This window comes from Delphinus delphis, chromosome 6 (genome assembly GCF_949987515.2).
Source record: "Delphinus delphis chromosome 6, mDelDel1.2, whole genome shotgun sequence".
Classification (NCBI taxonomy): domain Eukaryota; kingdom Metazoa; phylum Chordata; class Mammalia; order Artiodactyla; family Delphinidae; genus Delphinus; species Delphinus delphis.
The window spans coordinates 35,376,065-35,391,439 of NC_082688.1; the positions used below are offsets into that span (position 1 = coordinate 35,376,065).

Consider the following 15,375-nt stretch of genomic DNA (forward strand, 5'->3'; position numbering starts at 1 on the left):
AGGTTCATTTGTTTACTCATTGTGGTGCTTTTGTGCTACAACAGGAGAAATGAAAGTCATGACAGAGACAATGTGGCCTGCTAAACCTGAAATATTTACTATCTGGCTCTTTACAGAAAAAAGTGTGTCAGCTCCTGATCTACAGTACTTTTCTGTGGCAATTACAAGGAGAATTTTCTTTACAGCAAACTAGATGGGATATTCCAGTTGTTTTTTGTCATGAGATTTGATAATTCACTTGATAAAAATGTAAGCACATTCTCGGTTGGGTCACTGAGGAAAAAGAGATAAATCAGATCTAGTCCCTACAAGGGAGCTCCCAGTCTGACGGGGAGACAGGCAGGTGTGTATGTATGTAAATTGCAATATAGAGGGATTGGCTCCACAGTGTATATTTTTCACAAGATTCTTGGAAGCATGGAGGAGGGAATGACTAACTGCTGGGGAAATCAAAGAGGGCTTCTGAGAGGAGGTGATGATTGAGCACCCTATTACTTTCAGCTGAACAGAATGTGTATTATATAAGTCTAGGATGCCCCCTATGGTTACATAGTGCATACCGGCACAACTGAAGAGGGAAGCCCTGCTGAACGGATCTTGAAGGACTCTTGGTTGCAAGTGAGAAGTACCTAACTCACTTGAACCTAGGCAATCATGGAATTCATTGGCTCCTGAAAGGTAGAAGTCTGGGTGCAACCAGGCATGGCTTATGTGGGGGCTCAGGCAGTCAGGGCCTTTTCTCTCCCCATCTTTTGGCTCTCCTTGGCTTTCTTCTTTCCATGAGTTAGGAAACATGGTGCTAGGTAGCCCAGATATACAACCTCCCAGGAAGACAAGGCTATCCAGAGGAAGCCCTCTTTCTCCCAGGGACTATGCAACAATCCCAGGAAAGAATTCTGATTGGCTGCTTGAGTCACATGCTCACTCCCGAACCAACCACTGTGCTGAGGGGTGGGGCGGAGTGGTCCTTGAGATCACCTGCCTCAGAAAGCCTGGGATGGAGGGTGGAGCCATCGTAACTGATAGCCTCCTGGAGTCGAGGAGGCATGGTTCTCCCAAGGAAACTTGCAAACAAAACCACATATCCAGCACAAAGTGTCAGAAAGACCTCTTCCAGCAGACTAGGCAGGAAAAGTCTGCAGTCAGGACACTGCCAGTTCTATCCCCAGGGTCTCTACAATGCATGAGGCCACCATGAGCAGCGGCCCTTGAGAAGTACCGCTGGGCAGCCCTGCCCATTCCAGTCTGGGAGGACTGTTGACCTCTGAACCCAGCTGGGGAAGAAAAAGCAAGCATCCCCCTCCCCACCTCTTCCCTAGGCTGTTAGAACTCAAAGCATGGTTGGAGTTCACTTATTTGATCCATGGAGCTCTTTAAAATAATAACAAGACCATCCACTGACTGGGAGATACTATTTACCAAAGACATATCTGATAAAGGACTGCTATTCAAAATATACAAAGAACTCTTAAAACTCAACAAGAAAACAAATTACTGGTTAAAAAATGGGCCAAGGACCTTAACAGACACCTCATCAAAGAAGATAAACAGATGACAAATAAGCATATCAAATGATGCTCCTAGGGCTTCCCTGGCGGCGCAGTGGTTGAGAGTCCGCCTGCCGATGCAGGAGACACGGGTTCGTGCCCCGGTCCGGGAAGATCCCACATGCGGCAAAGTGGCTAGGCCCGTGAGCCATGGCCACTGAGCCTGCGCGTCCGGAGCCTGTGCTCCGCAGTGGGAGAGGCCACAACAGTGAGAGGCCCGTGTACCGCAAAAAAAAAAAAAAAAAAAAAAAAAAAAAAATATATATATATATATATATATATATAAAATAAAAATATTGTCTTAAAAAAAAGGATAACAAGAGCTCATGAGTTAAAATACACCACCTTTCTTTTAAAAGCTCTTTTGCTCAGCCACAAACCATGGGAATTAAATTTTGTAGTGCATTTAACAGACAATGAACATCGAGCAAGGTCACAAATACATGTTGAGATTACAAGACAAGACACTGAACAGAAACCAGCAATCATCGGCAGTCTTGTGATGGCTGCCTGGCCTGGAGACACACATCTAACATCACCCTTGCATGTGCCAGCCGGCACCTCTCTCACTGTCCCCTCTGCTCTTTACATGGCACCATTTCTTAAAGGGGGTCACTGCAGGGCAGGAAGAATGATACACGTGTGCCCTGTGTGTTTCTTATGTATTTAAAAATACAGGTAAGAAGGATGTCACTGGCATCTTTCTGGCTTTTAGATCTGAGTGACATCATTTGAGAAACACTGTTCTTGTCCAATCCCCCAACCATTTAGTCCGACCCTCTAGTTTTATAGATGGTGAAACTGAGGCCCAGAGATCCACAGGGACTCTTGAAAGTGATTTCAACAGCCAGGACTGGCTCTGAGAATCCTGGTCTGGCATATTTGAATTCAGTCAGATGAGGAATGTAGGAAGGCGTGCAGGCGGTGCTGCTTCGAAGGGGCCTTGGGAACACTCTGGCTCAATCCTCTTGGTTAAGGGTGGGAAACACTGCTTTCCTTGACCTCAAAGATTCAGGCTCTACCAAGTTGCTCACTTAAGTGTTATTTGAGAAAACTTTTAAACAAATTAAATATGGCATGTCCCCATTTAATGGTATGTCTATGAAAAGTGGTACATCTATGAAAAACTCTACTGCCATTAAAAATGAAAATTAGGAGCATGGTAGATTGATGACAGTAATTGCTGCTACGATTACTGACCTCCCTGTATCGACACCCTTTACCCTGAAATTTGCAGTCCTTCCCACTCTGACTCTGGGCTGTTTTTGTGATTTGCTTTGACCCACAGAATGTGATGGAGGGTAAGACACATGGCACAGTCCCCCCTGTTGCCCAGGCAATAGCTGGCCAGTCACAAGACATGTGAATGAGGCCATCTTAGACCCACCAGCTGACCCACCAGCTGACCACAGATGCGTAAACAACCCCAATCAAGACCAGCTGGGCCTGCCCAGATCAGTAGAACTGCCCATGTGACCCACAGACTCATGAGCAATAATAAATCTTGTTTTAAGCCATGAATTTTGAGTTGGATTGTTATAGCAACAGCTGATGGATACAGAGGTATTATTGAGAGGGGAGATGGAAGCATGTGGAAGAAGATAAAAAACGTGCCCAAACAGTATGAGCCATACCATGTGATATGGAGATAAGCCACACAGCAGTAGTCCATGCCCACCCACGCTAATGGAAAATACTGGATAGAAACACACCCAATATCTCAGGATGATATTAAGGGATGGCTGGGGGTAATTTTATTTTTCTTCTTTACTCTTTTCCAAATTTCCTCTGATGGTTTTATGTAACTTTTATAAAATTCCTTTTTATAAAATTAAGTGCAGGCTGGTCCCACTCAGGACTCTCATGCTAGAAGTGGCAACGGGCCCAAGAACTTCTTTGGAGAAGTCCACTCAATCATCCATGCCACCACCAGAACAAGCCCCTACTGTGGCCAAAGACCAGCTACTGTCACAGGCAAAAAAAAAAAAAATCCATTGTTCAGACTTTGACCCCGCATATGAGCAAACCCCGAATCCCTTTCTTCCCTGCCCCACAGTACTGGGATACTAAGAGATTCACTTTGTGTTCTCACTTGCAGTTCCTTCTGGACCACTGTGCTGGCCTGGCCGGGTCTCCCACCCGTCCTCCTCTGTAATGATTCTCCCCGTCCATCTCAGCATATGCACATCCCCCAACACTGCAGGTTCAGCTCTAGTCCCGCTCCTCCGGGAAGCAGCTCTGGTCTCCCCGCTGGACACTCCATTCTGAGGTTCCAGAACACTTCCCTGGACCACACTCAAGTCTCCTTCCCACCGAGTGGCATTCATGCCCATATTTCATCTCTTTGTCCAAACTGAGCGCAGTGAGGACAGAGTCACCACATGACCCTGTTCATCTTGGTATCCCCCAGCCCCACCTCAGGGGCTGCAACAAGGCCAGGAATAAAGGAGACATCAAACAGAGAGAGAAATTTGGAAACAATCCATTCTAACCCTCTTGGTTTATAAATGGGGAGAGTCGAGGTGTGCCTGGTCCACATGTGGTGCCAGAGACAGAACTTGGACTCGCATCTCTTGAGCTGCATCCGGTATTCCTCCCACCAGGCGCCCAGCCCCCAGCAAGGTTGGGGACCAGGGTGAGGCCAGCCCATGTGAAGGGTGCGGTTGAAGGAAACAGTCCCTGCCGGGGCTGAGCCTGCAGTTCCACAACCAGGAGAGTGAGGGCCTCCGATTCCTCACTTGCTCCCGTGGGCCCGGCCTGCTATGGGCTGAGCACCTGCGTGAGTGTCCTGTGACAGCTGCGCTGCCCTGGGTCTGGACTGGCTTCACCGCTCTGCAGCAGAAGTGCCATCACGACACCCTTCCCACGGACGCGGAAAGGGTGCTGAGTGAGAACACACGCGGGTTCAACGTCTGGGGCAGCTGCCTTGGGAGGTACAATCGGAGGAGCTGTGGTCACCACCCATTCCCCACTGAAGTGCGATTCGGTTTTATTTGCTGTTGTTGATGACATGACTCCTCTCTGCACACACACACACACACACACACACACACAAACACACACACACACACACACACTATCCCACTGGGTGGACTTAATAAAGGACAAGGAAATTAGGAGTCTTCAGGAATGGATGGTGAAGAGGCAGTCTTCATCCCTTCAGAAACTGAGGTTAGATATTTTAAAGATTTATGAATATCAAAGGAACTTTCAGTCTCATTTGGAAATAGAGCAGAGTAAAATTTCAATTTTAAATCTATGTTACCTCTTTATATGTATAAAATGCCTTCAGAATTTCCCAGGAGGATATATTTATACTTCTGTTTAGAGATTTTTGTTTTGTTTTGTTAGTGGGGGTAATGAACTTAGGAGACTCAGAAAAGCAGGAAGAGGCGTTAGGGACAGTCGAGTCCAGGCTACAGCTGAGAGAGTGAGACCCTCAGGAGAGGGTCCTTGCCCCAGGGCCCCGACTCCCCAGCCAGGAGGGGAGAGCGGGGGAGACACCGGTTCTCAGCCTTCATATGTTCATTCCACAGCTGCCATCGAGTGTCTCCTCTGTGCCAGGCACCTTCTGGGCACCGGGACAGAGCCGGGGACCAGCAGAGGTCCAGCCCTGTGGGCTTACCTGCTGGAGGACAGCGGTGAGCACGGTGAAGGAAGTCAAGCTCGTGAGGTGAGAGAGAGGGTGCAGGTGGGGACTTCATGCCAGGTGGTCAGTGAAGGTCTCCTCGAGGAGGTGACTGCTGAGCTGAAACCTGCGGAGAGAGAATGAGGGGAGGTGACTCCGAGTTGGGAGGAGGGCAGACGGAAGGCCAGTGTGGCTGGAGGGGCGTGAGGGAGAGGAGCAGCTGCAAGGTGGGTGGGGTGGGCTGAGGTATGGGACTGGATTGCATTCCATGCACCACAGCCAGCTCATTCCCAACTCTGTGCCCCTCTCCTCACAACAGGGTGGCTTGGATGCTCCCAGCCCAGGGGAGTTTCTCAAGAGAAAACGTGCTCTGTGCAGGCAGCAGTGGGAGGGGAGCCCCGGGAGGCGTGTGTACCAGGGGAGCCAACTTCGGGGGACATGGGGCCTGGGGGAGACCTGCCCACAGCACAGAGAGCCCAGCAGGGCTCTCAGGCTCCATCAAGACTCAGCAGGGCCAACCCAGGGCAAAGTGGGCAGATGAGGGACGTGGCCTTGAGGGCAAAGCCAGGGCCCGTGAGGGAAGCTGCAGGGGTGCAGAGTCTAGTGCACATGAGGCAGTTTTCTCAGAGCCATTCCTACTTTGGGAAACAGTACGGCACTTCCTGAAAAATTTAAGCAGAGAATGACCATATAATCCAGCAAGCCCACCTCTGGCTATATACCCCAAAGAACTGAAAGTAAGGACTTGAAGAGATATGCACGCACTCATGTTCACATCAGTATTATTCACAATAGCCAAAAGGTGCAAACACCCAAATGTCCATCAACAGATACACAGATAAACAAAATGCAGTATATACACACAGTGGAATATTATTCAGCCACAAAAAAGAATGAAATGCTGGCACAGGTTACAACATGATGAACCTTGAAGACATCATATGCTGAGTGAAATAAGCCAGGCGCAGGAGGACAAGCACTGTATGATTCTCCTTATATAAGGTACCTAGAGTAGTCGAATTAATTGAGACAGAAAGTAGAATGGTGGCTGCCAGGGGCTGGGGGAGGAGAGAATGGGGAGTTAGTGTTAATGGGTTTAGAGAGTCAGCTTGGGAAGATAATATAAGTTCTGGAGATGGATGGTGGTGATAGTTATGCAACATTATGAATGTACTTAATGCTACTAAACTGTACACTTTAAAATGGTTGAAATGGTATATTTTATGTATATTTACCAAATTAAACAACAAAAAAGCTCTTCACAGTGACTAGGGCTGGCTTGGGAAGCAGTTATCTGTCCACCAGTGGAGGTGTGCAAGAGACGCTAGACACTTTCTGGATGCTGGGGAGGGAGTATAAAGCCAAGGGAACAGAGTGCAGGTCATCCTGGGATGTGGGTCAGGACATAACACACGAGGGCCGACATGTCTTGAGCCCTTACTGTGTGCGGGCCTGAGATTAGGCTTCATGTACATTATCCCTTTCTGTCCTGGGGCCATGAGGCAGGGTCAGGATTCCCCTCATTGGACAGATGGGAGGCAGCTCCAGAGAGCGTCGGTCATTGCTGCCCACCAAGACCCTCTTCCATGGAGGATCAGCTGCCTGGCCTCAGCTGCAGAGACGGGCCCCACCCAGGGTCACACTCCTCCCCAGGCAGCCTGCATCTATGACTCACCTATGTGGGGCTGCTAAGGCCTGGCCGGCTCTGCTCCGTGTAACTCCAGACACCTTTGACATTCTACCTTCAGGGGTCTCCCCTCTTTATGGAGCCTGCCCAGTAGCTAGCATCTTCCCTCTGCCCTCCCCTGCTTCCTCCCTGCCCTTCCTCAGGTGTTGATCCAAGAACCTCCTCCATAAACTTCCTGCTTGCTGAACTCCTCAGGGTCAGCTTCAGGAACGCCACCTGCAGTGTTTGTCAAGGTCACTCAGCTGGGTAATGGGAGGGGAGGCTGGGGCCAGGGAAGGGTATCTGACATTCTCGGACAGAGGGAAGCTCTGCTAACCCTTAGGAGGGTAGGTCAGAGCTTCTTGGGTGACTCTGGTCCTCAGCACCCTGCCAGCCCAAGGCCGAGTGCGCCTCACGCTTGTATTACCCCTAGTGCCCCTCGTGTAATAGCAGAACCACACCACGAATGACACTGGTGCTAAATTCTAATAGCCAGCCTGGCAGGTTAATGGCCTCTTATACATTTAAATTGGCTGTGATCCCTTTGGGAACTGTAATTTTATTCACGGAGATTGTGCTACCTAATTTGAAATCAGCAAACTGTACTTAAGAGATATGGTGGCTCCTGTGGTTTCTTCTCTCCCTCCTCTTGTCCTGTCTGGTTTGGGGGCCCAGGCTGCCCAAGGGCATACAAGGTGGCACTGTCACCTCTGATCTTTTTGTCTCCACTGAGTAGAGAATGTGGGGGCTGAAGTCAGCTGAAACCGACAGGAAGTCAGACTGTGCTCTGGCTTCCACTCTGTGACCTGGACAAACCACATAACGGCTCTGAGGCTCGGCTTCCTCACCTGTCAGTGACCAGGGCTATAGGAGAGCTGCATACCAGCAAATACATGGGCGCCCCCAGCACAGAGTCATGCTGCCTTCCCCAACCTGGCCACCCAGTGGCAGGACTGTCTGAGCTCTGAGGAAAGCCGGCCAAGGATGGAAAAGCAGAGGGACAGCAGGGCCTGGTGCGGGGTCTGGCAAAGACGCTGGTCCCTCTGGGGCACACTGGAAGCCTGTGGCTCCCCCGCTCAGCCCTTAGTCTAAGGCTGTCCCAGTGCGTTTGCCCAAACATTCTGTGCAGGCGTCTCAGCCTCCTGCTGCCTCCACCCAGCAGGGCGGCAAGGCTGCCGTCCTCTCTGCTCTCAGGCCCCCAGCTCACAGGGGGCTATTATCATCCCCACCTCCAGGCCAAGTCCCTGGGAATGGGGCCAGGGACATGGCCTCTCCTCAGAAGCCCAGCAGCATGACACTTTCGTGCTTCCTCTCCATGCCTCTTCCCCCTCCAGCCTGGGGGAACTTTACCTAATCTTAGGAAGGGATGGAGGAGGGAAAGGCTGGCTTTTCTGGTCAGTGACCCGTAGATGTACTGCTGATGGCATAAAGCTGGTACCCAAAGGCCTCCTGCGTTTCAGGCTTTTTGGATGGGTGGTGAATTTCACAAAAACCAATGTTGGGTTTTTTTTTTCCCCTTGGTTTCTTGTATCACCCTTTCCTGAAGCATCACATATTGGAAGTACTGGGCACAAATATTCACATCAGTTTTTTGTTTGGACCACCTTAATCCTCATTTCTTTCTATGTAAGTAACAATAGGAGGGTGGGCAGGAAGGTAGTTTTTCTTTTTTCCCCCAATAATGGGATCATATGTATTTTCATTTTCACTTAGCAATATATACTCTTTCCACATAAACAAATATTTATAAATATCTTTCCACATACACAAATATTTACAGAATAAATAATTCACATCAGTTAATACATCAGAAACATTATCCCACCCCATGCAAACACTGATTTCCTTCTTCAAGGGTTGAGTGGGTTGTGTAAAAATAGTCAGCCCTGCATGTGCTGTCGTGGCTTCCTCGTATTTCTCCCAACTTGTTCCCCCCGCCTCCCTGAAGCCCCCTGGGGAGGAGGCGGGGTTGGGGGGCCACAGGGCTCCACCGCCACCTGCACAGAGCTGGAGCTCAGCTGATCCGCCTAGGTTTGGGGGGGAAGTTTCTGGGCTGTGTGTTTTGCTGTTCTTGATAAATCTAATCAAGTTCAAGTTCAATAAGGAATGAACTTAAAGAAGAGTCTTTCTCGGTGTGCAATTATAACTGCATCTATCTTTAGACTCATAATGAAAATATAGCATTAGGAAGAAGGAAAAGACATTGGTGGGAGATGTTCCCAGGAGCTGAATTGGTGGGGAGGGGGTTTACCCAGATTCGCAATAGTAGAGAAGACTGTAAAGGGAAGTAAAGAATTCTAGGCAGAAGCCCCGCCCCGAACGCCGCTGCCCGCGCCCGCATCTCCCTCAGCCGCTCGCCCGCTGGGCGAGGCGGGGATTCCGGTGCTGGGAGCCCAGTTAGAAGAAGTGATACATTTCCTCACCGCCCTCCTGTTCTGTTTGTGAACAACATGCATTTTACAAGAAGTTAAGTGAAACTAAGGATCCAGTTGGTGGCCACTGAACAGAGCGAAGCTGTGTAGATGAAAGGATCCTGGTGCTGCAGCCAGCAGTCAGTGCTGTGCCTCTGAGGTGGGAGAGCCAACTTCAGGACACTGGTCCACAAGAGACCTCCCAGCTCCACGTAATATCAAACAGTGAAAATCTCCCAGAGATCGCCACCTCAACACCAACACCCAGCTTCACTCAATGATCAGCAAGCTACAGTGCTGGACACCCTATGCCAAACAACTAGCAGGACAGGAACACAACCCCACCCATTAGCAGAGAGGCTGCCTAAAATCATAATAAGTCCACAGACACCCCAAAACACACCACCAGATGTGGGCCTGCCCACCAGAAAGACAAGATCCAGCCTCATCCACCAGAACACAGGAACTAGTCCCCTCCACCAGGAAGCCTACACAACCCACTGAACCAACTTTAGCCACTTGGGACAGACACCAAAAACAACGGGAACTAAGAACCTGCAGCCTGCAAAAAGGAGACCCCAAACACAGTAAGATAAGCAAAATGAGAAGACAGAAAAACACACAGCAGATGAAGGAGCAAGATAAAAACCCACCAGACCTAACAAATGAAGAGGAAATAGGCAGTCTACCTGAAAAAGAATTCAGAATAATGATAGTAAAGATGATCCAAAATCTTGGAATTAGAATAGAGAAAATGCAAGAAACATTTAACAAGGACCTAGAAGAACTAAAGATGAAACAAACAACGATGAACAACACAATAAATGAAATTAAAAATACTCTAGAAGGGATCAATAGCAGACTAACTGAGGCAGAAGAACGGATAAGTGACCTGGAAGATAAAATAGTGGAAATGACTACTGCAGAGCAGGATAAAGAAAAAAGAATGAAAAGAACTGAGGACAGTCTCAGAGATCTCTGGGACAACATTAAATGCACCAACATTTGAATTATAGGGGTTCCAGAAGAAGAAGAGAAAAAGAAAGGGACTGAGAAAATATTTGAAGAGATTATAGTTGAAAACTTCCCTAATACGGGAAAGGAAATAGTTAATCGAGTCCAGGAAGCACAGGGAGTCCCATACAGGATAAATCCAAGGAGAAATACGCCAAGACACATATTAATCAAACTGTCAAAAATTAAATACAAAGAAAACATATTAAAAGCAGCAAGGGAAAAACAACAAATAACACACAAGGGAATCCCCATAAGGTTAACAGCTGATCTTTCAGCAGAAACTCTGCAAGCCAGAAGGGACTGGCAGGACATATTGAAAGTGATGAAGGAGAAAAACCTACAACCAAGATTACTCTCCCCAGCAAGGATCTCATTCAGATTTGATGGAGAAATTAAAATCTTTACAGACAAGCAAAAGCTGAGAGAGTTCAGCACCACCAAACCAGCTTTACAACAAATGCTAAAGGATCTTCTCTAGGCAAGAAACACAAGAGAAGGAAAAGACCTATAATAACAAACCCAAAACAATTAAGAGAATGGGAATAGGAACGTATATATCGATAATTACCTTAAATGTAAATGGATTAAAACTCCCACCGAAAGACACAGACTGGCTGAATGGATACAAAAACAAGACTCGTATGTATGCTGTCTACAAGAGACCCACTTCAGACCTAGAGACACATACAGACTGAAAGTGAGGGGATGGAAAAAGATATTCCATGCAAATGGAAACCAAAAGAAAGCTGGAGTAGCAATTCTCATATCAGACAAAATAGACTTTAAAATAAAGACTATTAGAAGAGACAAAGAAGGACACTACATAATGATCAAGGGATCAATCCAAGAAGAAGATATAACAATTGTAAATATTTATGCACCCAACATAGGAACCTCAATACATAAGGCAAATACTAACAGCCATAAAAGGGGAAATCGACAGTAACACATTCAGAGTAGGGGACTTTAACACCCCACTTTCACCAATGGACAGATCATCCAAAATGAAAATAAATAAGGAAACACAAGCTTTAAATGATACATTAAACAAGATGGACTTCATTGATATTTATAGGACACTCCATCCAAAAACAAAAGAATACACATTTTTCTCTAGTGCTCATGGAACATTCTCCAGGATAGATCATATCTTGGGTCACAAATCAAGCCTTGGTAAATTTAAGAAAATTGAAATTGTATCAAGTATCTTTTCCGACCACAACACTATAAGACTAGATATCAATTACAGGAAAAGATCTGTAAAAAATACAAACACATGGAGGCTAAACAATACACTACTTAATAATGAAGTGATCACTGAAGAAATCAAAGAGGAAATCAAAAAATACCTAGAAACAAATGACAATGGAGACACGACGACCCAAAACCTATGGGATGCAGCAAAAGCAGTTCTAAGAGGGAAGTTTATAGCAATACAATCCTACCTTAAGAAACAGGGAACATCTCAAATAAACAACCTAACCTTGCACCTCAAGCAATTAGAGAAAGAAGAATAAAAAAACCCCAAAGCTAGCAGAAGGAAAGAAATCATAAAAATCAGATCAGAAATAAATGAAAAAGAAATGAAGGAAACAATAGCAAAGATCAATAAAACTAAAAGCTGGTTCTTTGAGAAGATAAACAAAATAGATAAACCATTAGCCAGACTCATCAAGAAAAAAAGGGAGAAGACTCAAACCAATACAATTAGAAACGAAAAAGGAGAAGTAACAACTGACACTGCAGAAATAAAAAAGATCATGAGAGATTACTACAAGTACCTCTATGCCAATAAAATGGACAATCTGGAAGAAATGGACAAATTCTTAGAAATGCACAACCTGCCAAGACTGAATCAGGAAGAAATGGAAAATATGAACAGACCAATCACAAGCACTGAAATTCAAACTGTGATTAAAAATCTTCCAACAAACAAAAGCCCAGGACCAGATGGCTTCACAGGCGAATTCTATCAAACATTTAGAGAAGAGCTAACACCTATCCTTCTCAAACTCTTCCAAAATATAGCAGAGGGAGGAACACTCCCAAATTCCTTCTACGAGGCCACCATCACCTTGATACCAAAACCAGACAAGGATGTCACAAAGAAAGAAAACTACAGGCCAGTATCACTGATGAACATAGATGCAAAAATCCTCAACAAAATACTAGCAAACAGAATCCAAGAGCACATTAAAAGGATCATACACCATGATCAAGTGGGGTTTATTCCAGGAATGCAAGGATTCTTCAATATTCGCAAATCAATCAGTGTGATACACCATATTAACAAATTGAAGGAGAAAAGGCATATGGTTATCTCAATAGATGCAGAGAAAGATTTTGACAGAATTCAACAGCCATTTATGATAAAAACCCTCCAGAAAGTAGGCATAGAGGGAACTTTCCTCAACATAATAAAGGCCATATATGACGAACCCACAGCCAACATCGTCCTCAATGGTGAAAAACTGAAAGCATTTCCACTAAGATCAGGAAAAAGACAAGGTTGCCCACTCTCACCACTCTTATTCAACATAGTTTTGGAAGTTTTAGCCACAGCAATCAGAGAAGAAAAGGAAATAAAAGGAATCCAAATCAGAAAAGAGGAAGTAAAGCTGTCACTGTTTGCAGATGACATGATACTGTATATAGAGAATCCTAAAGATGCTACCAGAAAACTACTAGAGCTAATCAATGAATTTGGTAAAGTAGCAGGATACAAAATTAATGCACAGAAATCTCTTGCATTCCTATACACTAATGATGAAAAATCTGAAAGTGAAATCAAGAAAACACTCCCATTTACCACTGCAAAAAAAAGAATAAAATATCTAGAAATAAACCTACCTAAGGAGACAAAAGACCTGTATGCAGAAAATTATACGACACTGATGAAAGAAATTAAAGATGATACAAATAGATGGAGAGATATACCATATTCTTGGATTGGAAGAATCAACATTGTGAAAATGACTCTACTACCCAAAGCAATCTACAGATTCAATGCAATCCCTATCAAACTACCACTGGCACTTTTCACAGAACGAGAACAAAAAGTTTCACAATTTGTATGGAAACACAAAAGACCCCGAATAGCCAAAGCAATCTTGAGAATGAAAAATGGAGCTGGAGGAATCAGGCTCCCTGACTTCAGACTATACTACAAAGCTACAGTAATCAAGACAGTATGGTACTGCCACAAAAACAGAAAGATAGATCAATGGAACAGGATAGAAAGCCCAGAGATAAACCCATGCACATATGGTCACCTTATCTTTGATAAAGGAGGCAGGAATGTACAGTGGAGAAAGGACAGCCTCTTCAATAAGTGGTGCTGGGAAAACTGGACAGGTACGTGTAAAAGTATGAGATTAGATCACTCCCTAACACCATACACAAAAATAAGCTCAAAATGGATTAAAGACCTAAATGTAAGGCCAGAAACTATCAAACTCTTAGAGGAAAACATAGGCAGGACACTCTATGACATAAATCACAGCAAGATCCTTTTTGACCCACCTCCTAGAGAAATGGAAATAAAAACAAAAATAAACAAATGGGACCTAATGAAACTTCAAAGCTTTTGCACAGCAAAGGAAACCATAAACAAGACCAAAAGACAACCCTCAGAATGGGAGAAAATATTTGCAAATGAAGCAACTGACAAAGGATTAATCTCCAAAATTTACAAGCAGCTCATGCAGCTCAATAACAAAAAAACAAACGACCCAATCCAAAAATGGGCAGAAGACCTAAATAGACATTTCTCCAAAGAAGATATACAGACTGCCAACAAACACATGAAAGAATGCTCAACATCATTAATCCTTAGAGAAATGCAAATCAAAACTACAATGAGGGCTTCCCTGGTGGCGCAGTGGTTGAGAGTCCACCTGCCGATGCAGGGGACGTGGGTTCGTGCCCCGGTCCGGGAAGATCCCACATGCCGCGGAGCGGCTAGGCCCGTGAGCCATGGCCGCTGAGCCTGCGCGTCCGGAGCCTGTGCTCCGCAACGGGAGAGGCCACAACAGTGAGAGGCCCACGTAACACACACACAAAAAAAAAAAAAACTACAATGAGATATCATCTCACACCAGTCAGAATGGCCATCATCAAAATATCTAGAAACAATAAATGCTGGAAAGGATGTGGAGAAAAGGGAGCACTCTTCACTGCTGGTGGGAATGTGAATTGGCACAGCCACTATGGAGAACAGTATGGAGGTTCCTTAAAAAACTACAAATAGGACTACCATATGACCCAGCAATCCCACTACTGGGCATATACCCTGAGAAAACCATAATTCAAAAAGAGTCATGTACCAAAATGTTCATTGAAGCTCTATTTACAATAGCCCGGAGATGGAAACAACCTAAGTGTCCATCATCAGATGAATGGATAGAGAAGATGTGGTACATATATACAATGGAATATTACTCAGCCATAAAAAGAAATGAAACTGAGCTATTTGTAATGAGGTGGATGGACCTACAGTCTGTCATACAGAGTGACGTAAGTCAGAAAGAGAAAGACAAATACCGTATGCTAACACATATATGTGGAATTTAAGGAAAAAAATGTCATGAAGAACCTAGGGGTAAGACAGGAATAAAGACACAGACCTACTAGAGAATGGACTTGAGGATATGGGGAGTGGGAAGGGTAAGCTGTGACAAAGTGAGAGAGTGGCATGGACATATATACACTACCAAACATTAAATAGATAGCTAGTGGGAAGCAGCCGCATAGCACAGGGAGATCAGCTCGGTGCTTTGTGACCACCTAGAGGGGTGGGATAGGGAGGATGGGAAGGAGGGAGACGCAAGAGGGAAGAGATATGGGAACATATGTATAACTGATACACTTTGTTATAAAGCGGAAACTAACACACCATTGTAAAGCAATTATACTCCAATAAAGATGTAAAAAAAATTTTTTTAACCCATAGAATTAAATAAAATATCTATAAAAGTAGAAGTAATAAAATAAAATAAAATAAAAGTATATTAAAAAAAAAGAATTCTAGTCCAATGAGGAGTATGATGTCTCCAAAAAGCAACGAGACTTGCAGGTCCACGTGGCTCTATGAAGAGCTAAACAAGA

At 45.3% G+C, this 15,375-nt stretch overlaps 1 long non-coding RNA gene across 1 annotated transcript in view; it reads right to left on the reverse strand.

Moving 5' to 3' along the window:
- The window catches only part of LOC132426591 (uncharacterized), a 42,221-nt gene that overhangs the window by 14,673 nt on the left and 12,173 nt on the right, over positions 1–15,375 (reverse strand). Inside the window, exon 2 of the long non-coding RNA XR_009519732.1 lies at positions 5,173–5,302. This is a non-coding gene — a long non-coding RNA (uncharacterized lncRNA). The remainder of the gene's footprint in view (positions 1–5,172; positions 5,303–15,375) is intronic.